Here is a 24,783-nt window from a genome sequence, read left to right on the forward strand (position 1 = left end):
CTGGAGGACAGAGCACAGGTGTCTAGTCAGGAGTGGAAGATCCTTCCATCCACCGAACCCCCGCCACAAGGGCCACTCCACAGGAAACCCATTCGCGGTTTGGGTCCTTTTGTGTTTGAACATGTTCGTAGACTCCGCGAACTCCATGCTAATTATAAAGACCTATGTTGGACTCGCTCTGAGCAGAAAGCTCAGACCCAGCGTGGGTTCCTGAGTTCTTGCCCAAAAGGCCAAGGCCCAAAGAACCTTTTTCATTTGGCGAAGGGCTAGAGGGAAAGGGAGGGGCGAGGGCGGGAGCGGGCCGGGGTCTGCAAAGCAGCGGCCGACGCGGCTGACTTGCCCCGCTCCTCCGCTTGGTTGCCAGCGTCAGTGCCGGCGGCGCGGTAGCCCTCTCCCGGCCAGAGAGTGGGGACGCCCCTTCCCCGCCCCCCGGCGCCCCCGGGGTCGGCGCCAGAGCCCCGGAGACCCTGAGGCTCTGACTTGAGACGGCGAGGCGGGCTTTGGGGCCTCCCCAGCCAGGCCGAGTTTAGTCTGCGGAGGCGACGGCGGGAGGCGCGGGCCAAGGCCAAGGAGCAAGGGACCCCAAACCCGACAGGCTCTTTCCTTTCCTCCCTCCCCACGCCCCAGTCGTTCTTCAATCCCTGCCCAAATTGCCCGTCTTCATAGGACTAACTGCCCGGCCTCACTCCGCTGCCAACCTTGCCCGAAATCTAGAGCCCAGAGCCGGTAAGTCGAGCTCTTCCCTCACCCCGCCCCGCCACCTTCCCGGCGGACTCGGCCAGCGGCTGCGTGCGCGCGCGTGGCCCGAGGAGCGCGCCGAGAACCTGGGCTAGTGTGGAGCAGCCCGGCCAGTCCGGCCTCTGCGGCTGGGGCGTGTGAACGCCGAGCACCCCAAGGTGGTCAGGAATGTTTAGGTGCTTCCCAGTGAGGACCGAGAGAAGAGGGTCTCGCTCTCTTGGACACCCTTTGTCCCTATGGACAAGCGCCAAAGTTATCTTTTAAGAATAAGCTTTCTGCGCGTCTCTGAAGTGTTTGAGTGTGTTGGTGGGGGTGGGGTAGAAGTAAGCGGGGGAGGAGAATTGCCGCTTCCCCTAAGCAGTTTCTAATCCCTAAGGTTCCCAACAAAGTTTACTCATGGTTTCCACTGGAAAGCTGTGAGATTATTACTATTTTAAGTGAAGATTTCTAAGAGTCACAGCTTCTCAAATATACGTGCCTCTTGAAGGCATTTCAACAATTACCTTGTCCACTAACTGCACTCCCTTCCCATTGGAAGAATAAAAAAATCTTATTTTTTTTTCAGTAGTTGCCTTAGGATACGTTTGCGAGTCACTAATACGAGGAAAGAAAGAAAAACAACCTTGGCATTTCTCGTTGTGCTCTATTATTGAAATGTGAAAGATGGATTTTTTGGAGGGGGAGGGGGAGGCAGGGCCTGGAAGAGTGCTTTTGAACCGCGCTGCCCTGTTGCACGGGGCTGACCTTTGGCTGACACGGCCACGGAGCGGGCCGTTCGTTAACGAGGATTTGATACATTAGACATTCGAGCTGGGCGTGTAAACCCACACTCTGAATCCAGATTTCGCTCAAATTAGTGTACGAGGAAATGATCTTTTTAAGTCCTGAGGCTTAAGCAAGTGTCAGGAGGGCCGATTGCTGCCTGAAAAGGGCAGCGAAGGACACTGGGTAAAAGGAACATTCCTTGCTCCTTAAAATACAAATGAAATAAAACCCTGGACTCTTTGAATAATTCCTGAAATCCTCCAGGTGGCCACTTTTAAGTAATAAGGCTAATCAACTCGTTGCAGTGAATTCTGTTATATTAAATCCTAACACCAGGCAAAGCTGTGAAGGTAGTGTCATAGTTATGGATATGTGTGCATATGTGTGTATATACACACACACATATATGCATGCACGCGCGCGCACACACACATATATTTCTCTTTTACTCTCTAGAGATACTAGAAGGTGGCAGTTTATCTCCGCCAGGGAGTGGAGCACATACGGAGGTTTGTGCCCCACTATTTAAAGTCATAGATTTTAAAGCCGTTTAAAAGTTGAGAGGTCTCAATTTAATTTGGTTCCACTTGTCTCCAGACTTTGGAGCCCAGAAAGGGAAGACAGGCTGACCACAGGGACTCTGGCCTGGTGCATGGCGGCTGAACCTACTGATCCCCAGCCTCACGGTTGAAGTTGGAGTTGGGGACTTGGCTGAGGCAGTGGAATAGGAGGCCAATTGGAGAGTGCGGCAGCCCCTGCTGTATTTACTGACTGACTTGGGCTAGGTGTCATTTTATTTAAGTTGACAAGAAAGCTTGAACTTAAAAAAAAAAACAAAAAAACAAGCAGCCCCGGAAAATGTTTTTCTTCTCTTTCTCCTAATAGCATAGCCTGTGAAGTGGTCTCAACCGGAGGGGGGTAGAAATTCACTCCTGCTGGAGTTCCCAGCGACTGTTAGGGTGAAAGAGGGAGGACGAAGCGAAAATCATATTCTTGATCGGTACCCCAGCTCTGCAAGGGCCAACTTCGGCTATTGTCCTGGGGGAGGATCTCTGCAGCAGTGGCAGTTTTCTGCACCCCAGCGTTGACTTCTGCAGCTGGGTTTTGCTGGGGCCTCACAGGAGCTGCTCCTGGGACCTGAATTTATTCCAGGAGAAGACGCAGCAAAGCAGTTTTTGGCCTCAGATCTTTGCTCTAGGAGTCTCTGTCTCCACTCCCCTCCATCCTCTGAGTGCAGGTGAAAAGATGGAAAATTAAGTGAGAAATGCACCTGCTATCATTAAAAAAAAAAAAAGATTGTTTAAAAATAAAGATTCTAGGGGAGAGAAGTGATTCCCCCAGACACATGTTGGAGAAATCCAAGACAGGGCCCGGCCCACAAGAGCTACAGGAGTCGTTCCAGACCGAGTTCTGTAGGTCCAGTCCCAGGAGCTGGCTGACGTCTCGCCAAACTCCTGACCCCGACCCTTAGGAAAAGGGCACCTGAGCGGATGGAACACTTTTCGGGGACAGAAGCCCTGACCCCCTTCAGAAAAAGCACACCTTTGCTAAATCTTGAGACAGCCCCAAGCTCGGGAGAGTTGTAAAAACTGGTCTAAGGAAGAAGAGAAAAGTGGAGGAAAAAGGAAAGGTTGGGAGAGGAAGGAGAGAGGATAGATTGTGGCCAGTCAACTGAGAGATGTTCATTTTTCTCCAGTGGCGGGTCCCAGCATCCTCCCCCATAGGTCTGGATCACCAGACCCCGGAGAGAAACTCCCGGGATCAGCAACTTTCAAGTTGTGTCAAGTTTGAGGTAGAAACGGCGGGTATATTTCATTTTAAAGTCCACTTTTGAAGACGGTGCAAACAGTATAACAGTTGACTTTATAAAAGAGTGGAAGGAAGGAAGCGCCCGCCGCTTGCGATCTTGTCCGGAGTTTTTTGGCCCTCTTTCCTAGACTGGCCACCCTCGTCCAGCCGCGGTAGTCTAGCCCCGGTTCGGGGCCTCCACACGCGGTCCCAAGTTTGGGTGCCCCCGTGTTCCTGGAAGCTGCGGACGCTGCGGCTTTGACTGCTACAGGACTTTCTGGTGGGTGTGGGGGCAGCCCCCTTGGCTCCTTCTGGGGTTTCCTCTGGCCTTGCCCCAGGCTTCCTCCCGCAGCCCCCGCGGCCCGAGACTAGGCCACCGGGACAGCTCTGGACCTGACGCAGGCAGCGCGGTCGCTGACGTCAGGGGCTCCCGGAGGCCCAAACCTGAACCCCAGCCGGGGCCACCAGGCGCCGGGCGTGGGCATTGTTAATTATCAGGCACCAAATGATTCGAAGAAAGCTTCAGGAGGGAGCTGATTTTGGATATATAAATATATATAATTTTTTTTTTTTTGAGTGGGGAGCAGGGAAAAAGAAGAGAAAAAAGTGGAGTGAGAAACAGCGATTCGGTTTGTCAAAGCATAGTTATTAACTTCGCCCCCTCCAGCGCCCAGGTCTGCCCCCTGGGTGCACCCGTTTGTAGGTACTGGGCTCCTCACTTTGTACCTGGTTTGAAAAATCCTTGGTGGAAGCGCCAATATTTGTTCCTGTGGGACTCAGAGACAACTCTCCTGTAGATTCAAGCTTAAGGAGCTTAATCATCTCCTACACCCAAAGGGGTGAAGTGGGGATGGGCATTGTATGATAAAGCTGGATCTAGGATGTTCATATCACCCTTTCCGTTTGGTTAGATCCCTAGCCCAAGATCTGATATTATTATTGTTGTTGTTGAGTAAAAAGCGGGGCTGGGGTGGGGGGCATGTACACTGATAAGGGCCAAGATAAATGAACAGTGCAATTCCAGTTTCAGGAGTGAAACCTTTCATTTGCAGCATCAAAGGCAGCTTTCCTCCCCCCCCCCCCTTTATTTTAAAAGGAATTAGATGTATAATATCTACCTCAAAATAGACTTTTAAACAGAACAGCAATAGCTTCTTCAAAATCGACTAGTTCTTGGCTTTAGCTCTAATACATTTTCAAAAATCCTTTCTCTGAGGATCACTGCCGAGTAAACATAGAGCACAGCAGGTCATTGTGAGCCGAATTCTCTCTTGGACTCTTCCCTGCAAAAAGAAAAAAAAAAAAAAATCATGCCATAGATGATGGATTCCACAGGTGATGGTTAAGTGATTTTTTGAAAGGAAGAATGAAGTGAAATTAGAATTAAACTAAAAACCCACCCAAATTAAGACAATTTTTATGTACATGGAAATAATCCACAAATCCAAGCATCTTAATTATATCTTATTTGTCATAAATAATTTCCTTGAAATTGGCTAGTCAAATTAGCCATTTGGAAGACCTTGTGTCTGAAAATAAAACTCACATATATCACTGCATATTGTTAGTAAATAGCAGCTCTCACAAATATAAAATTATCTTCATACATATGAATACAGAATGTATTTGATAGTACCCACAGAGTCAGAATACAAAACCTTTCTAATTATATCTATAGGAGGTAGAAATATCCTCAAAACTACTTTAAATGGTAGGTAATTTGTTTAGAGTTTCACAGAAAAAGAGTGAACTGAACTTTAATTTTTCTTTTGAAACTTTTAGAGCTCTGTATGCAGCTTTTGATTCAAAGCTGTGATGGTGACCATTTTATTCTGAAATTAATAATTTATTTTAACCAATAATTATATGGTAAATATTTAACAAATACATGCTGATTTCTCAGAAGTATGTGATAACTGTTTTGTAAAATATGAGAAAAAATGGAGCTCATTCTTAAGCAAATTTAAATATATTTGCAGTATTGAAATTTTTATAGAGAATTTTAAAAAGCTTAAAAAGTCACATTAACGTACAGAATTCCAAAAACATGCATCAGTAAAAATTTCCAGAATTTGTGTGTTAAAAGTATTAGAAAAGAGATACCTGCACACACAAGAAAAATAAAAAGGAACCTCAGGATAAATAAAAATAAACAAAGTTCCCAGATCCCACATGTTTCTTTAATTATTATCACCTATTTTATGGCTTCTAATACCTAAGTTTTTATCTTAAATTCCAAAAATGTGTGTTAACTGAAATAGAAAATATTTGGAATTGAGGGCAACAGTTAATCAGCATTCAACAACTTCAATGCTGTTTTTATTTTATGTAATACTACTATTATATACTATAAATCTTTCAGAGAACTCTACTATTTTTGGTAGAGTAGGCTGAAATATATGGGTCTAAGATATTTTCCAGACTATATATATAACACTCTGAGGAAAAACTGTAAGATATTCATTAGATTTAAAAAGTCAGCTAATATTGTTATAGTTCCCCAAATCAACAAATATCTCAAATTTCCAGGTCCGTGTGTGTGTGTGTGTGTGTGTGTGTGTGTGTGTGTGTTTGTGTGAGTTCACATAAGAAATTTATACAATTTAGATAGTATTCTATAGGTGTTATGTGATTTTTGGTGCTGCCTCAGTCATAATTTCACTTGCTGACCCGGTCAAGTCAGTTGATATCCTTGGCTCTGAGCTTTTTCAATTGTGAAGTCAGTGCTCTAGACAAGATGTTCACTAAATTTTTACATGATTCTCAAAGCAGTGACCTTGCTTATTCTTACTTTTAGATTGAAATTTTAAAAACTTGTGAAGGTAAAATTTTATTGATAAAAAAATTAAATCAGGGAAATCTGCTTAACTGATTTGGCTATAAATGCAATGGACTAGCAATTCCTATTGTAATTCAACATTAAGGTTTTTTTTTTTTGTGAGAGTCCTGTTTTAGAAATATGCATTCTATTCAGCAGGACGGAGGATATAGGGAATATATCATTTTCTCTTTCTTAGTTTGAAAAGGAAATAACATATATTCCTAATGTCTTGTTTATGTGAATTACAAATAATATTTTCATAAACCCGGGGCAGAGGGTACTTAGGAAATGGAAACACTCTTAAATTCAATTGTCTAAAGTTGTGTATTTGGGAAGAGGAACTTTAAGCTCTGGTCATGTGCAAATCAATGTAAAATATGTTTGTTATCTGTATTAAATCCCTGAATTTACAAATCCTACTTTGTAAAGTAACAAAAATAAGAGGAAAACACAATTCTGCCCTCATGGCTGGATCAGTGTGAGGAGCTAAATATATTGAGTGTATTATCCAATCTATAGGTTCTGCAGCTGTTACCTGTTACCTATCAGCTGACTGCACTTGACTGGACCAATTAATTGATTAGTTAATTAAACCAACAAACATCAAAGGCAAGAATGGTCACTGTTATTGAGTCCAGAACCTTAAAAAAAAAAAAAATCTAAATGCTTTCTTCCTTCCAGGAATACAATAGGAGGAACTCATAGAGTTAAACAAAATGTAAGATGGAAATATGGCATTTGTCATAAGGAACAAGAAATATGGTATTTGTCATAAACAAAATTTGATTGGAAAATGTTTGACTTTCTGATTTTCTTTAGGAGATCAAAGGTCATTTCTGACTTACAAAATCAGAACAAAATACCATGTTACAAACTTTTCCTTCTCTCTCCTTCATATTTTCCACTCACCTCCTCCCTCTTTTTCTCCCCTCTTCCTGGCTCTGGAACCTACAGGCAATGTGAAAATGTGAGCTTGTTGCCTGAATCCTCTTCAGGCCTTTGTCTTTTGGGGGCAGTTTTGTCGAAAGTGCCCATCTGTAGCCAGCTAGCCTGGGATCCCCTGGATGAGCTTAAGCTCTGTGAAGACTGGGCTTTGAGGCTGGTCTGAGCTTTTCAGCTACCAGGGTGTCCATTCTTGTGGTTGAAGTAGGTCAGACCAGGCAGAGACTAAGTTCTGACAACTCTAGGCAAATATTTGGAAAGAGGACACTGATTGGTCCAGGGCATTTACACTTAGCAGAATTGTGCAGGATTTCTCTCTCTTCTATTATTTGTTTGATCTAAATACAGATTGTCTTGTCACTAACAAATAAACCTTTTCCTTGTTTTTATGATGGTTCATTTGTTCATTTTTATTCTGTTTTGAAAATATTTACTATGAAAATTTTAACTAAGTTTTTGTAAGTTTTCGGTCTGTTCTAAAAAGCTGTTGAGCCATGTTTTTTTCTCTCATTGAGGCTGACTTGATTCTCTGGCAGTATTTTCCAAGGAAATTTTATGTCCTCCTCATAATATTTGATAGTTACCCCACAGAACCAAGGAATAATTCATGTTCTCCCAAATGGGCTACATTCAAGAGTTTTAGAAGTTCTAAGTAGAACTAACTTATAACTAATCAAAGAAGTAGAAGTAACTGGCCAGTTTATATATTACTCAGATTCCTTTTTTTGCTCCTTTGTTGCTATTTTTTGGGTCAATTGGAAAGTGGCACATCCAGACCAGTCTGATTAGCACTTGCTGGCTGTTTGGGTGAGGGGATTTGGGCAGGAGGGGTTGCAAAGTGTGTTTGAGGACTTTGTTTTGTCATTTTCATGTGATTTCTATCCTCTTTATAAAGTAAAGTTTTCATTCTGAACAACTTCTCACATATACAAAAGTAGAGAGTATAATATAATAAACCTCCATCATGCAACATCAACATTTATCAACTCATAGCCAATTTAATTTCATCTCTACTTCCATTCACTACTCTCCCCCAGGGTTATTTTGAAGCACATCCTAGACATCATATTATTTAATATGTAAATATTTATTGTTTAACTAATATATAGTTAATGTGTGCTACAAGCCAGAGTGGCTTTCTCAAAGCAACTAGTGTGTTTTTCTGAAACACTGCCTGGTTTGAGCTTTTGGGTTGCTGTTCATGATCCTTTTAACAGTTTTGCTTCCAATACTAGAGTCTTTATTAGCCACTGGAATCAAGGAGCTCTAGTTCTCAAGAGGAAAAGAATCATTTAGTTGATTATCATCATAATCAATGAAGATGAAAGCTTCAAGTGGGAAATCCCACAATTCTCAGAGTCTAGTAGTCATAGTGGAATCAGAATAATTCACTCAAATTTCTGATTTTGGGAAAATACAATAACTATAAATTCCTTTTATAAAAAAATAATATGAGCTTGTACTGTTATGGAAAAACCATTGTACTTGGAAAAACTATCTCTTATATGCACTGGGTTTTAGCTTCGTACTACCCAGGGAAACTCCCCAATTGTTGATACATTAATAAAGATGGATTCACACACTGTGATTTAAGTGTAATGTTTTCTTATCTCATTAAATTTTATGAAGTCATATGTTGTGGTTAATTTGTAAAAAAGAGAGTACTGATAATCCATTAGAGATCTATGCCAAACTATTTATGGATGAAATAATGATGTCTGGAATTTGCTTCAAATAATCTTGGGTGGGGGATGCTGAGAACCAAGATTTTTATTGCTAGGTGATGATCACTTGGCAGTTCATGATAATATTCTTGCTACTTCTGTAAATATTTTTTTTCTTAATAAAATAGTAAAAAAAAAAAAAAAAGAGCCAGGAAAAAATCCCACTAGAGTGTATTTCTGTCTGTTCATCTATCAGCAGAGAGGTCAAAAGGTAGAATGAAAATGTTTGGAATTCAAAATTTTAAAAAGTGGAAGTCTATTTTCTTCATCTTGGATTACCTATGTGTATACTTGGAAAAACCAATGAACCTCTTTCAATTGGGGTTTTCACATGTATAAAAATACTCCCTCTAGTTTAAATAAATGCCAGCATTTTCTCAGATACTTCTATATGTTAGATACTAATTCTTAACACTTTGCAAGCAAAAATGTTGCTTAATAATTTATACTTTCAGTTACTTGAATGTTTGCCAACTAATCGTTCTGAGATTTATGGAAAGATCTAGTTGTTACTTTCTGCTTGTAGTTGTTTGTGCATTGATTATCATAGAACCTTTCTCAGTATGGGGGAAAATAACAATAGCTATAGATTTTAAAATGAGATTATTGCTAGAGTGATTCTGGGCCATCCACTTTCCTGGTGTGAGATGTGGACCCTTGAAGTTTAGGGTTAACCCTTGCCTCATTGTTTCTTCCTCTATAACACATCTGCCCTTCAGACTTCATTTCTGGGCCTCTCCTGCTGGAGGTAGAAAACATATCAGCATTCTCAGCTGTAATTCATTGTGGAACTTGGAGTTGAATCATGATTTTGAAACTTAGGTTTTCATAGCAGGCCTCCATTTTTAGAATATGTTGCCATTCCCCATTGTCTAACCAGGTCTGAGAGTTCAGGGATGAGAACGGCACACCCTTCAAAATGGCAAACTTCTCCTCCTCCCAGCCTGATCTTCCCATAGACTGGGATTTTTTCTAAGGTTTCTTACATGTGCTGGCTATGCCAGATTATCCTGCCTGGGACCAAATCTCCCCCAGGGTACAAAACAGCCCTAGACCCATCATGAGACTAGCATATTGGAAGCATTCTTGTTCTCTCCTTTCTGGGGCTAGATCCTGGTCCATTCATCTCCAGTAGCAGTGATTCTTCTGATAATACCCAGAGAGGTGGCTTTTCTTATCACTGTGCTGCTTTGCCTACTGTAACAGACCTCTGGTACCAAACTGTATTTGAACATGCAAAGCTTCAGAAGCTGTGCATTGAAATAACTGTTCTTCCCTGGTCCAAACTTTGCAGTCAAGTAAGCTCTGTCTGGGCCAGTGTTTTACAAAGGACTTGCATCATAATCATAAAGGGGATGTTTATAAAAATTCATATTCTTGGCCTTTACTCCAGGTCTAATGAATCAGAATGTCTGGGTTAGGGTGTTAATCAGGAATGTGTGTTTTAACTAAATGGAGTTTGAAAATCACTAACCAAAGCCTTAGACTTTGCACTTGGATTTGAGCCTTTCTCTGAGGCCAAGTTTTCTTTTCTTTCTCCTGCTTCTGTTGCTGTGATTTTTAAATTGCCTGATTCCTGCACTTTCTAGAATCTGGACTTTAGTAGAGATTCAGAAAAACAACAACAAGAACACTAGACTAGTTCTTAGCAAGCAAATATGGTTGTCTCAAACACAATACTGTGTTATCACCAATGAATGCCCTTACTGCAATCCACTGTCTTCTTTTTGATCTAGTATTACAATAAGTTCATGATATTGGTGATAATGCACATGGAAGTGCCTTTTAAAGAGTTTAAAAGTGCTATATAAATGCAATGTATTATTGGATAAACAGTGAATGAACTAATAGTCTATTTGGGGGCATTGTACAAATTGCTCCTTGAATATAGTGCAAAGAAAATGAAAGACATATTGTCTTACTAAAAAAGGCCTATAATGAGCACACATAATGTTACGGGAAAATAATTGAAAAGTATCATACCTGATTCATACCCCAAATATGCTCTTTAGTGATGCAAATCTGAGTGCCCTGGGACATTCTGGATAGGGATGTGTTTATGTACCAACTATTGTATCTGTTGACGTATCTTTGACTTTATGCATTCATTTTTATCAAACACTATACATCATATCTATATTTATCTCTTTTTAAAGTGGCTGTGCAGTGGTTAGAATGTAAGCTCCATGAGGGTAAGCATTTTTATCTGTTTTGTTTACTGATGTGTTTCTACTACACAAATTGTGCCAGCTACACAATATATGTTCAATAAATATTTGTTGTCTGACTGACTGCCGTCATGGTTGAATAAATGAAGTTAATGAGAAAAGGTTTCCAAAAGGTGGCAAATATAAGGGGGATCTCACAGGTGTCCCTAGATTGGTTGGAAATGGTTGTCTGGGGAGCAGGGAGCACTGCAGGTCTGTCAGAATTGTCTGAGAGGTGAATGTCTCCACATTTGACAGTTTCACTCTGCCTCCTAAGGGGCCAATTCAATAACCAATGACTTAGGGTGGTTGTAATTGTGATTTTTCCGGCTCATAGGAGGGACCCCCGCCTTTAGATGGGAGACTGTTCTGAAGTGGAACTTAATTCTGTTTGGGGATGTAGGCATGGGAAGGTGTTTTTTTGGAACTGGAAAGTTTGTTCCTTTTAAGGAGTTGTATCTGTGTACCCTACACAAATACACTAGACAGTGGCACACATTTGCTAAGTTTGAGTAGTTGTGTAGTTGTGGTTTCACTGCAGCACAGTTTCCTTTGCAATTTTAGTTTCCAATCCATATGAGGTAAAATAGATTTTCTCTTGGAAACTAATAAGTGAGGCTAGTCAGAGTTGAACCAGCTACTGATCATATGCTACATGTACCCAGCCAGGATTCTAAACATCTGGAAATATAACTTGGCAATCTTTTGATCTATAATCTGCATGAAATTTTAATAGTTAAAAATTTACATGCATATACAGCAATGTAGTTTGTTGTTAGTATCCCAATGCTAAAGAACAGTGATACCATGTGGGGCATATATTTAAAAACTGCAGTTTTCAACCTTTCATTCACTCACTGAAAAAATATTTATTGACTACCTCCTGGGTTCCAGGCCCTCTTCTAGGTTCTGGAGACAGGGTGATAAGATAATTCAAAGGTCCTTGTGGAAATTACGTTCTAGTGGGGAAACAGGTGATGCTAATAAACATGGAATGAACACACATAAAAAAGAACTTCAGGTAGTCTTATGTGCAGTGTTAAACCCAAGATAGGATGATGGGTCAGAGAAGGCCTGGAGAGGTGGGGAGGCTCGTAGTCAGTGGCGTTTCTGAGGAGCTGGAGCTAAGACCCAAATGGTGCACGGACTTAGCCCTGAGAAGAATAAGGGGCAGAGGACTGGCTGAGGAAAAGCAATATAAAGGCCCTTGGGTAGCAACTGGCTTGAGGTGTTAATCAAACCGTTGGTTTTATTCTCTCCACAAGTGTTTGCTCTGGTCCTGTTTTGTGCCATGTTCAACATCCTCTAAAGTACTAGGGAAATGGTGATGGACAAAACAGACATTTTGGGCTCCCGCTCTCATAGAACGATGTTCTAGTGGGAAAGAAAGACAAAATAAAGCCAAAAAAAAAATCAGAAGAATATGGGATGATAATAAGTGAATTAATACTAAGTGGAAAAAAAGGAGTTCCCATCGTGGGGCAATGGAAACAAATCTGACTGGGAACCATGAGGTTGCGGGTTCCATCCCTGGCCTTGCTCAGTGGGTTGAAGATCCGGCATTGCCGTGAGCTGTGGTATAGAGTGCAAACGTGACTCAAATCCTGCGTTGTTGTGGCAGTGGCGTAGGCTGGCGGCTACAGCTTCGATTGGACCCCTAGCCTGGGAACCTCCATATGCCATGGGTGTGGCCCTAAAAAGACAGGAAAAAAAAAATACTAAGTAATACCATGGGTGTGGCCCTAAAAGACAGAAAAAAAAAAAATACTAAGTGAGAAGGAATAGCATGATAGAAACTTTTTTAGTGGGGCCAGAAAATGCCTTTCTGAGTAAGTGACCTATACATTAGGAGGATACCAATATGAAGTCCACACTTAGACTTGTGTCACATGCTCCCTTTGGATATTTCAAATGATGGGTTGGTACATAGTACAAAGTAGGTTGAGGATAATGTGTGGCTCTTGTAGATTTACCTGTAACCTCAGCACTTTCTCTTCTACTACAACTGTTTTGAGTTTATAGAAAAGGGAAATAATGTGTAAATTTTTGTACTTATTAGTAGTAAATTATGTACAACTCTCCTCACCAAAGATTTGGGATATTTAGGCTGAAAACAGCATTAAATTTTTTTTTTTTCTTTTTAGGGCTTCACCTGCAGCATATGGAAGTTCCTAGGTGGGGGCTGAACTAGAGCTGCAGCTGCTGGCCCAAGCTACAGCCACAGCAACGCTAGATCTGAGCCGTGTCAGCTCATGGCAATGTCAGATCCTTAATCCACTGAGCAGGGCCAGGGATTGAACCCACATCCTCATGGATACCAGTTGGATTTGCTACCATTTGCCACAGTGGGAACTCCTGAAAACAGCAGTTTTAATTGAAGAGAGTGTGTGGCAGAATTAAGGAGCTTTTGCTGAACAAACATTAAAGAATAGCTTTGATAGCAGTGAAACCTAAAATTAAATAATGGGGTTGTGTAAATTAACGTGGATATGAACAATCCTGCAAAGACAAGAATCAGCCTCAGTTTTAGCTTTTTTATACTATTTTAAATTAAAAGCAGTGGATTCAGCATTGAGAATTTTTTTGTATTTTATATATTTTTTCAAATGTTGGGATATTACCTTGTACAATGAAAAGATATTGGATATTTAAGTCAAGAGTCTAACATTGCAGGGAACCTAATTCTATTTAAAGCAGTTCACGTTAGATGTTGTGTACTGACAGGAAATAGCATGATGGGAAACAGGTCTGATTCTGCATGTGCATAGCACTGAAAAGTAGGAGGCCCCTTGTGTCATCTCTGTCTCCACATCTGCTACATCTATTCTCCTGTTCCTCCCCTCAGCAGCTTTCTTATGCTTTTCTCTTTTTTTATCTCTCTCCAAAAATTCACTTTACATATGGCATTTATTGATAATGGTCTCAGATTTTACTTGGCCTATGGTTCCAGTCCTTATTCTCTGACTGACTTAGTCTCTCAAATTCCTGGGGGAGATGGTCTGATTTTTCCCAGCTTGAATGAGATATATATTCTGGTCTAATCAGCTGTAGCTGGAATCGGCAAGCAGCAGATAGGGGCTACATAGTATGACCCTGTGATATAGTAGGTTATTACTAACAAATAATGCCCTCTTAGATAAAAAATATTAATGACTATATCACATTTAGAAACTTGAAACAGTACTTATAAGAATAAAGCACCGTATTGATAGACTTTCCACCCACACTAGTCTTGAGCCTATTCACCCTCTCCCTACTCACTACTCTTCCTAGAGCTAAACCAGGTTTGGACATATACACACATTCCACAGAAAATATATAATATTATATAAAGTAATTTCTCTATTTAACAGGTATTAATTGAATGCGTGGGAGATTCAGCACTGAATAAAATGAATAAAAATTCTTGCCCTCGTGAAGCTTACCTTCTTGGAATGCAGACAGACATAAAACTAAATAAATAAGGGTTATATGGTACTTGAAAAGATCATATGTGCTGGCAGAAAAATAAATCCTAAGTATAAACAGGAAATAGAGTGGTCAGAGAATAGCTCTAATTGAAAGTGACATTTGAGCCAAGATTTGTAAGAGATCATCTAGAGAAAGGACATTCTAAGCAGAGGAAACAGCAAGTGACCTGCATGTTCAGAGTACATGAAGAAGTTATATGAGTCTAAAGCAAAATGAATGAAGGGAAGAGAGTCGGAGAGGTTGGAGTGATTAAAAAGCGCTGGGAGCTGGAGGATGGAGTTGGATGACTGATCATTCAGGTCCTTGCTAACAAGTTTAAGGTCTCTGGCTTTTATTCTCTGTGAAGTAGAGGACACTGTAAGGTTTTGAGTAGAGTAACTTGACCTGACATACTCTCAGTGGATCATTACAGTTTCTGTGTTGAGACTAGACTGAAGGAGGCTGGCAGCCGTTGGCTGTGAGGAGGCTGTTGCTATGATCCAGGCAAGAGCTCATAGCGACTTTGACAAAGAGAAAAAGTGGTGAGTAGTCAAGACTGAATTGATCCCGAAAGTAGAGGCAACAGAAATTTCTTCTGGATTAGATGACCATGTGAGAGAAAGAGAGAAGTCAGATTGACCAAACATTTTTGAACTTGAATAATTGGAATGGAGTTTTCACTAACTAAGTTCCAGAAGGTTGTGAAAAAGAAAGTTTTTTTGTATATGTGAGTGTTTGGGGGAAAAATCAGGAGCTCAATTTTGGGAATGTTAAAGATGCCTTTAGGGATTTGTGTAGAGTGGTTGAGCAAGCAGTTATATTTGAGTCATTGACATAGTGGTAGTATTTTAAGCCTTGAAACAGAATTAAATGGAAATAAATAAATTTAAAGGTAGATGAGAAGAGGTTTAAGGCCCATCTTTGCCATCCCAGTATTTAGAAGTTTTAGTGATATGCAGGATTTTGCAAAGACCAAGAAGCCGTGACTGAGAAAGGAGGAAACCTGGGAAAGGGTGGTATCTAAGAAGCCAGGGAGGGGAGTGTTTCAAGGAAGAAGGAATGATCAGCTTTGCCAAATACTGTATATCGGTCAAGTCAGATAAATGAAATGATCATTCAATTCAGTTACATAGAAGCTATTTGACATGAACAGTCAGGGGGTTGTGATGGTGGAGATAAAGATCTCTTTGGAGTGGGTTTTCAGGACACAATAGGAAGAAAGGAAACAATGAGTATATAGGATGAATAAAATGGTAACATATTCTGCAAATTTTTCACAGAACCATATGTGCTAGAGATTTATACTATTCTTTATGGCTCTATCTCATTTCTCTTAATCACTGCATTGTTTTCAATGAGATGAATGACCACAAGTTGTTTAAAATGGTTCTTTAAACAGGCCCTAACTCTCTGTTTTTGTAGCAATAATGTCAGTCATCCCTACCCTAAAACACTAAGACAGCCAAAATATTCAGTGGAACTCCAGAGACAGTGGGAGAGGCAACAGAATTTTGAACAGTCTGTATGGGGACAAGTGTGGACATTGGCCTGGCTGCATTGGGGATTTCATAAGGAAACCAGTAGGAAATGAAGTCCCCTGAACTGGTCTCCGACAACTCTCTTCCTTGGATTAGGACCAACACTAATCCAAGGCAATCACGGTTCTCTGCCTCACAGCATATACCCTTTCATACCTTAGATACTTTTGCCAATTATATATATATTAAATATATATATATTTTAAAGCATAATTTCTGGTAATTTTGTTACAAAACCAACTATAGCTCTCCATTTCCTTTGTGCTAAAGAGTGAAAGTTTTTTTTTCAGCTGTTTGGGTACCAATCTCTGGGATGAACATCCTTGCTTTCTACTAGTATTTGCTGTGCTCTCAAAACAGCTCATCCTATTTTGGAATGCTTTCTAGCTGGAACCCTCCTTTAGATCCGAACTCTCTCTTGTGAAGACAGGAGCTGTCTTTCCCCAACCTCCCACACTGCACAGCTGTTTATGAGTCTTGTAATTAATGAAGATTTAACTCGCAGTGAGTTTTGGGCTTGTTGAAAGAAGCAAGGTGGGCAGCATTCATTTGCTGGGCCTTTAACTGCATTTTGCTAATGGGAATGTAGATTGGCCTTTTTTTTTTTTTTATTAAGAGAATTTATGGGAGCCATATTCATATAGTTCAGGCCAGTTTATTTGGGAAATAGGAAATGATCGGAAGTATAGAAAATTAAAGAGGATTTTTCTGAATAGAACTATATTTTGTTGTTGTTGTTAGGACTATTTAGAGTAGCAATACTACACCCCCTACAAATTTTCAGAAATTTCCCCATTTATTATCTGGGTTGGTTGATTTCTATTTTCAATTGTTTATAAGATGACAGCCCCTGCAACTAACCTCACTTTCATTGTTCTGATGATGAGAGCTTGATCTAGTGTGAAGTTTGGAAAGACAAGTATATGTAGGAGTCAAAGAAGGAACCAAGCAAAGTAGCCCAGCATTGGAAATCCCTGGAGAGGAGTTCCCATTGTGGCTTACTGGGTTAAGAACCCGACTAGTCTCCGTGGGGATGCAGGTTTGATCCCTGACCTTGCTCAGTGGGTTAAAGATCCGGTGTATGCAGTGAGCTGTGGTGTAGGCCGCAGATATGGCTTGGGTCTGGTGTTGCTGTGGCTGTGGCTCCTTAGCCTGGGAACTACCATGAGCCTTAAGTGTGGCCTTGTTAAAAAAAAAAAAAATCCCTGGAGAGAGATGAGGACTGGGGTGGATTAGAGAGAGGATGCTCGGCTGTAGTCATTTGCCACATGAGAATGTCTGCCTGGTCTTAATACTCCTCAAGTGTTTCAAGAGAAGCTGGAAATCTGGATTTTTACATGATATCTCTCAGCTTGGAAATATTGGCAACAAACTCAAAGTTTTAAGAAAAGCACTCTGTAACACTATGTATTACAGGCCAAAGCAAACACATCTGCAGTCTGGATCCAATCCCAGGCCACCAGTTTCTGATCCAGATGGATCAGTAGTTATGGCAATACTTTGGGACTGGTTCTTTTCAGATTTAAAAACAACTAGTTGCTAATGATCTGCATGCTCACAATTATAAGTTGTTCTCTCTGTTTCCTGTTTTTTTGTCTTTTGTCTTTTTAGGGCTGCACCACAGCATATGGAGGTTCCCAGGCTAGGGGTTGAATCGGAGCTATAGCCACTGGCCTACACCACAGCCACAGTAATGTGGGATCCAAGCCGTGTCTGAGACCTACACCACAGCTCATGCCAATGCTGGATCCTTAACCCACTTATCGAGGCCAGGGATTGAATTCATGTCAGGTTCATTAACTACTGAGCCATGACGGAACTCATTTTTCCTGTTTTTGTAACAAACGTTAAATCACATTAGTCTGATATTTGAAACCTGATTAAAAGTAGAGTGACCATATACCCCAGACTTCCCAGCACAGACAGGCTTAGGCCTGTAGCAGTTATAGTTATTAATACTGCTCCCTTTCATTCCCAACATAGTCCAGTTTGGATAATAAATTAATACAGACACTTTAAGACTCTTTTATTCCTATTCCCCATTTTTCACTTATTTTTTGTTTCTTTTTACAAATCTATCATGGAACATTTAAAATATTAAAAAACCTTTGGGGTTCCCATTGTAGCCTTGGTGGTAATGAACCAGACTAGTATCCATGAGAATGCAAGTTCTATTTTCGGCCTCCATTAGTGGGTTAAGGATTGGGCATTGACGTGAGCCGTGGTGTAGGTATCAGATGGGGCTTGGATCCTGTGTTGCTGTGGCTGTGGTGTAGGCTAGCAGCTGCAGCTCCAATTCAGCCCCTAGCCTGGGAACTTCCATAGGCTGCAAGTGTGGCCCTAAAAAGCGAATCTCTCTCTCTCTCTCTCTCTCTCTCTATATATATATATATATATATAAAACTGGACAAATATCTTAAATCTCTATGTGGCCACCATCTAGTTTCAACAGTTACCAACTAACAGCCATACATTTTTCTTCTATACCCTTAGCCATACTCCACTTCTGTATTATTTTGAAGGAAATCCCAGATTCCATATTATTTTATCCATAATTTCTTATGCCCTTTGAATCAATATTACTTAAGTAACAACCTAACACTGAATATTTACATTTTAACCCATTAAGTTTCTCTTATCTATTTTTATTTTTTATTTTTTGTCTTTTTAGGGCCACACCATGGCTTATGGAGGGTCTCAGGCTGGGGGTTGAATTGGAGCTGCAGCTGCCGGCCTACATAACAGCCACAGCAATGCTAGATCTGAGCTGTGTCTGTGACTGGCACCACAGCTCATGGCAAGGCCAGATCCTTAACCCACTGAGCGAGGCCAGGGATCAAACCTGCATCCTCATGGATACTGGTCAGGTTTGTTACTGCTGAGCCACAATGGGAACTCCCCATTATGTTTCAAATTGTTCTTATTTTCCCCAATATCTTGACTTCTCTGTAGCCTCTTTCTTTTCCCCCTCTTCACCATGAGTCTGTCCTTCCATTCCTGAGTCCTGGTACTGAGACACTTCATTAGCATTTCTCAGGAACTTTTCAAGAGTCATTGAATACTTATTACTGCTGAGGGAGATATCCAATATTTGTGTCTAAAAACAAAGTATAATTGTACTTATTATTAAAAATAAAGGAAATTTTGAACTTCATTTTCTTTAGTCCTTCAGCTGTATCCATCTTTTCACGTGTTGATTTGCCCATTAGTTTGCCCCTTGAATGATTTTCGGTGAATTTATCTCATTGCCTTGTTACAAAGTTGCAAAAGTGTTGCCAGATTCCAGTTCCCTGAAGACCTCTGCTGTCTATTGTGGGCAAATTCTGGGGCCTAATTTCAAGGTTCCTTTGATATTTGGTGGAGAATGTGTATTTTGGTAGCTTTGTCCTTTGAAAAAAATTTTGAGTTGCAAATGATCAGGGAGAGAGAAGACATGACTGTTAAACTTTGACAAATTTATTAAGGACTCAAGATACTTTTTTCTTTTCTCTCTCTTTTTTTTTTTTTAGGGCCGCACCCACGGCATATGGCGGTTTCCAGGTTAGGGGTCCAATTGGAGCTATAGCCACTGGCCTACGCCACAGCCACAGCAACGCCAGATCTGAGCTGCGTCTGCAACCTACACCACAGCTCACAACAACACCGGATCCTTAACCCACTGAGCGAGGCCAGGGATCCAACCCCCAACCTCATTGTTCCTAGTCAGATTCGTTTTTGCTGTGCCGTGGTGGGAACTCCAAGGACTCAAAATACTTTTTATGTTATAATTTTCTTAATAGTTTAAATTTTTTGGATTGATATCTATGAATGCACATTATATAATACATATTTATAATTCGATAATACAAATTATTGATTCCTCAGACAAACAAGCTTTGTTAGTTTGTATTTTATACTTGGGAACCTTTAGTAAAAAGTATTACATTTTTACTCCCTTTTAATTTCTTTCTGTATTATATTTGTATTTTTCTTTTCTAAGATTTTTTTTCAATAACTTATATTAAGATTTTCTCCTTGGGTATTACATTGTTTTTTCTTTTCTTTATATGTTGGTAATCTCCATATGCATTCTTTTCCATTATTCAATCTTCACACAGATCCAACTTCAACAATTTCTAAATGTACATACTATGAATGGAAATAATGTGGATTAGACATCACCCATTTTTTTTTTTTTTTTTTTTTTTTTTTTGTCTTTTTGCCATTCCTTAGGCTGCTCCCACAGCATGTGGAGGTTCCCAGACTAGGAGTCGAATTGGAGCTGTAGCTACCGGCCTACGCCAGAGCCACAGCAAGGCAGACCCGAGCCGCATCTGCAACCTACTTCACAGCTCACAGCAACGCTGGATCCTTAACCCACTGAGCAAGGCCAGGGATTGAACCCGCAAACTCATGGTTCCTAGTCGGATTTGTTAACCACTGAGCCATGACGGGAACTCCTAGACATTACCCATTTTAAACTCAATCAAATGATTAATGTACTTCCCAATCATAATATAAATAAATACATGTGTTAAGTGTTATGGTCTTATGCTTTATAAATATTTAAAACATTAGCAACATCAATGAAGTTCTTTTTTTGTTTTTCTTTTTTTTTTTTTTTGTCTCTTTGCCATTTTTTGGGCCACTGCGCAGCATATGGAGGTTCCCAGGCTAGGGGTCAAATCGGAGCTGTAGCCACTGGCCTACGCCACAGCCACAACAACGCAGGATCTGAGCTGCATTTGCGACCTACACCACAGCTCATGGCAACGCCAGATCCTTAACCCACTGAGCAAGGCCAGGGATTGAACCCGCAACCTCATGGTTCTCAGTCAGATTCGTTAACCACTAAGCCATGACGGGAACTCCTGAAGTTCTAAATAAAGCGTAGAAAGGTAGGTTTTAGGTGCAATTTCACTAGTTAGTGAATCAACTATTTCATAATCCATTTTCCTTCCAAATTGCTACTTCAGTATAAAGGCAAGTAATTTCTTTTTTAAAAATTTCATTTACTGTAAAAAATTTAACTGTGGTTGATTTACAGTGTTGTGTTAGTTTCTTTCTTTCTTTCTTTATGTCCTTTTTTTTGGCATTTCTTGGGCCGCTCCCACGGCATGTGGAGGTTTCCAGGCTAAGGGTCGAATCAGAGCTGTAGCCACCAGCCTACGCCAGAGCCACAGCAACGCAGGATTTGAGCCGCATTTGCGACCTACACCACGGCTCACGGCAACGCCGGATCCTTAACCCACTGAGCAAGGGCAGGGACCGAACCTGCAACCTCATGGTTCCTAGTCGGATTCGTTAACCACTGCGCCACGACAGGAACTCCGTGTTAGTTTCTGATGTACAGCAAACTGATTCAGTTATACAAATATGTATACTCTTTTTCATATTCTTTTCCATTATAGTTTATTACAGAATATTGAATACAGTTCTCTGTGCTACACAGTAGGACCTTGTTGTTTATTTTATTATTGTAGTTTGTATCTGTGAATCCCAAACTCTTAATTTATCCCTCCCCTCTCTTTTCCACTTTGGTAGCATAAAGTTTGTTTTCTATGTTGGTGAGTCTGTTTCTGTTTTGTAAATAGGTTCATTTGTATCATTTTTTAGATTTTACATGTAAGTGATATCATATATTTCTCTTTCTCTGACGTGACTTCACTTAGTATTATAATCTCTGTGTGCATCCATGTTGCTGCAGATGGCATTGTTTCATTCCTTTTTATGACTGAGTAATATTCCATTGTGTAATATATGTATATTCCACAATTTCTTTATATATTCATCTGTCAGTGGACATTAAAGTTGCTTCCATGTCTTGCCTATTGTAAATAGTGCTGCTATGAACATTGGGGTGCATGTATCTTTTAGGACTAGAGTTTTCTTTGGATGTATGTAAGGGCAAACAATTTCCACACAGGTATAATTATTAGCATAGATAACTTGTTTTAAAAATCAACTTTATTAAGGTATAATTCACGTATAGCAAATGCATCCATTTTTGGTGTACATTTTGGAAAAGTTTCAAAAAGTTTTGACAAATATTTATACCTATATAACAACCTCTACAGTCAAGATAAGAGAGACATTTCAACACTCCATCCCAATCAATCCCCTGCAGTCCTGGATCCAGGCAAACCCTGAAATACTTTGTGTTACTGAAGATTAGCTTTGCCTTTTCCAGAGTTTCATATTATTTTTTATTTTTATTTATTTATTTGGTTTTATAGGGCTGTACCCTGGCACTTGGAAGTCCCCAGTCTAAGGGAGCTACAACTGTTGGCCTATGCCACAGCCACAGCAATGCCAGATTAGGAGCTGCATCTTCAACCTACACCACAGCTCACAGCAACACCAGATCCTTAAACCACTGAGCGAGGCCAGGGATTGAACCTGCATCCTCATGGATACTAATCAGGTTTGTTACCACTGAGCCATGATGGGAACTCCAAAAGTTTCATACTATTGCAAACATATGTGTAGTATTTATACATGGCTTCATTTTTCAGCATAATGTTGTTGCTTCTATCAGTAATCCATTTCTTTTTAGTTCTATGCAGTATTAAATTGTTATCGACAGGCAACAATTATTTCTTTTTTTTTTTTTTTTTTTTTTTTTTTGGCTTTTTGTCTTTTGTTGTTGTTGCTATTTCTTGGGCCGCTCCCACGGCATATGGAGGTTCCCAGGCTAGGGGTCGAATCGGAGCTGTAGCCACCAGCCTACGCCAGAGCCACAGCAACGCGGGATCCGAGCCGCGTCTGCAACCTACACCACAGCTCAAGGCAACGCCGGATCGTTAACCCACTGAGCAAGGGCAGGGACCGAACCCGCAACCTCATGGTTCCTAGTCGGATTCGTTAACCACTGCGCCACGACGGGAACTCCCCAATTATTTCTGTATACATTTGTTGAGGGACATTTGCGTTGTTTCCAGTTTGGGCATATTATGAACAAAGCTGGAGTTCTCGTCGTGGCGCAGTGGTTAACGAATCCGACTAGGAACCATGAGGTTGCGGGTTCGGTCCCTGCCCTTGCTCAGTGGATTAAGGATGCGGCGTTGCCGTGAGCTGTGGTGTAGGTTGCAGACGCGGCTCAGATCCTGCGTTGCTGTGGCTCTGGCGTAGGCTGGTGGCTACAGCTCTGATTCGACCCCTAGCCTGGAAACCTCCACATGCCGTGGGAGCGGCCCAAGAAATGGCAAAAAGACAAAAAAAAAAAAAAAAAAAAAAGAACAAAGCTGCTATGAAGAGTCAGGTACAAGTCTTTGTTATGTATATGCTTTTATTTCCTTTGAGTAAATACTTTAGAATGGAATTGTTAGTTGATATGGTAAGTATATATTTTATTTTGTATAAATTACAAGGTATACCATTTTAATTCCCCACCAGAAATGGAAGAGAGTACCAGTTGCTCTTCATCTTCGTATGACACATAATTATTTTTATTTTCTCATTTAATATAATTGTGCTGTGTTTTAGGTCTTCATAGTTAATCTTTATATTTTGAATATATAGACATATATATTTAATAAAAAATTGTCAAAAGGTAAAAATATATACCTTTTCTAGTTATTTATACAAATATCCACAGTCTTACTACAAAATATTTGGAAACAAGTACATATTTTGCTTTAAATCTCCTCTTTCCTCTTGGAGTCCATCTCAGTTTCCTGCACCTCATCCTTCCAGGGTGGCCTGTCATTACAAGTCACACTGCTAAGGTAGTTTTCCATCACTTTGGGACAAGAGTTTTCTTACACTTTATAGATTCCCGATTTTGTATGTAATATGCCAGTGCTATTAGTGGTAGAAATTTTCAGTCAAATAAGTAAATGCCCCTTAGTCATATGTTGTTTGAAGACTTGTCCTTTCTGTTGATAGAATTAGTTCTGACAACAGATTTGGTTATTTCTAGATTTTCTCTGACTTTTGCAGTTGTTTATTTCCTCTTCTGCAAAGAGTGCATGAAATTCCTGTGTGTGTGTGTGTGTGTGTATACCAACATGTGTTTTATGGCCCTGGAGAAGAGGTATCCAGTATCTTCATAGAGTTTTAGTGCAGGATGAGTTGGAGAGGAGATTTCTACTTTTCAAACTTTTTAAAACTTTCTAGTCCTTATATATCCTGTTCTTTGACAGGTTGAGTAAAGCATGAGCTTGATGGGATTCGCTGCCAGAATGACCTTTCATTCTCCCAGGTGGCTTGAATTAGATACTGCCATCCTCAAATACTCAATTACAATTCTTAGTCACAGACCAGGTCATAGCCAGCAGCCCCAGGGGATGGTCATGTTCAAGTTCAACTCTTAGTACCAGTCTGGGATATGACTTTTGTTTCTGTTTTCATAGTTCTGTTAGGAAAGTGCAAGATTTAGGCTACTTTGAAAAATGTAATCCCCTCTCCCCAAGTTTCTGAGTGTGTGATGGCTAGAGAAGGATGGGTTTTGGAGTCAAACAAACCTTCCATGTGTGTGCTTATTTTCTCTCTCCCTTCCTCCCTCCTTTCCTCCCTGCCTTCCTTGTTTATTTTTTCACTTGTTTGTTTATTATTGAAAAGGAGATACAAGAATATGATGCAATTTCAAACAAATTTGAGTCTATGATAGAAAGTATGCAGTCCCTCTATTTTCAAGTCTCTAGGCTCCTTTCCCAAAGGCTTAGCATTTTCTTAAGTATCCCTCCATAAAATTTCTGTTCCTCATCAAACATATATTCTGTTCCTAATCAAAGTAAAGGTATTTATACTTTTACTTTGTATCCTGTTAAAAAGCTCAGATGCATTTGGCATATTTTCACTTGAAATGTGTCTTGAATATTGTTCCAAAA

At 40.4% G+C, this 24,783-nt stretch overlaps 1 long non-coding RNA gene across 13 annotated transcripts in view; it reads left to right on the forward strand.

Annotated features, from left to right (window-relative positions):
- The first annotated feature begins 461 nt into the window (after positions 1 to 461).
- LOC106505376 (uncharacterized) overlaps positions 462 to 24,783 on the forward strand; it is a 675,862-nt gene continuing 651,540 nt past the window's right edge. For all 13 annotated transcript variants that reach the window (XR_014824140.1, XR_014824144.1, XR_014824146.1 and 10 more), the window contains exon 1: positions 462 to 726. This is a non-coding gene — a long non-coding RNA (uncharacterized LOC106505376). The remainder of the gene's footprint in view (positions 727 to 24,783) is intronic.

This window comes from Sus scrofa, chromosome 13 (genome assembly GCF_054392235.1).
Source record: "Sus scrofa isolate SSC_HxYL_T2T_F1_AM1 chromosome 13, Sscrofa_HxYL_maternal_Yorkshire_Landrace_v2.0, whole genome shotgun sequence".
Taxonomy (NCBI): Eukaryota; Metazoa; Chordata; class Mammalia; order Artiodactyla; family Suidae; genus Sus; species Sus scrofa.